Source organism: Penaeus monodon, chromosome 32 (genome assembly GCF_015228065.2).
Source record: "Penaeus monodon isolate SGIC_2016 chromosome 32, NSTDA_Pmon_1, whole genome shotgun sequence".
In the NCBI taxonomy this organism is placed as follows: Eukaryota; Metazoa; Arthropoda; class Malacostraca; order Decapoda; family Penaeidae; genus Penaeus; species Penaeus monodon.
The window spans coordinates 8,860,322-8,860,773 of record NC_051417.1 but is presented as its reverse complement, the minus strand read 5'-3'; positions in this window follow the sequence as shown (position 1 = coordinate 8,860,773).

Genomic DNA, 452 nt, shown 5'->3' with positions numbered 1-452 from the left:
TTTTTTTATATTATTATCCAGAGGATCACGAAAAATGACAAGCACTTGTAACCCACGACAACGTCTACATGTTTTTATACGCTAACCCCCCCCACCTCCCCAAACATATCCATCTATCATCACCCCGATTATGAATAGTTCTACTCGGTAATTACCTGAACAGATGACGTAGGTGGAAGTGTAAACTTGTACCGTAGCAACTGACGTGTTTGATGCCATTAATAGAACAAATTACAAGTCCATACTGTTGATAATTTGATGAACTTTGTTTCCGCAAGATGATAGATAGGGTGTAATGGGAAAGCATTAAGAGTACTCTCCTTGACATACAGTAATGAGAAGTGTTATTAACTCGCCGTAACTTATTATATATGGGAAATAATCATGACATTCCATAAAGAAATAGACATTAGCTTTCAATTCATTTTATACGTACGATAATATGTGATGGA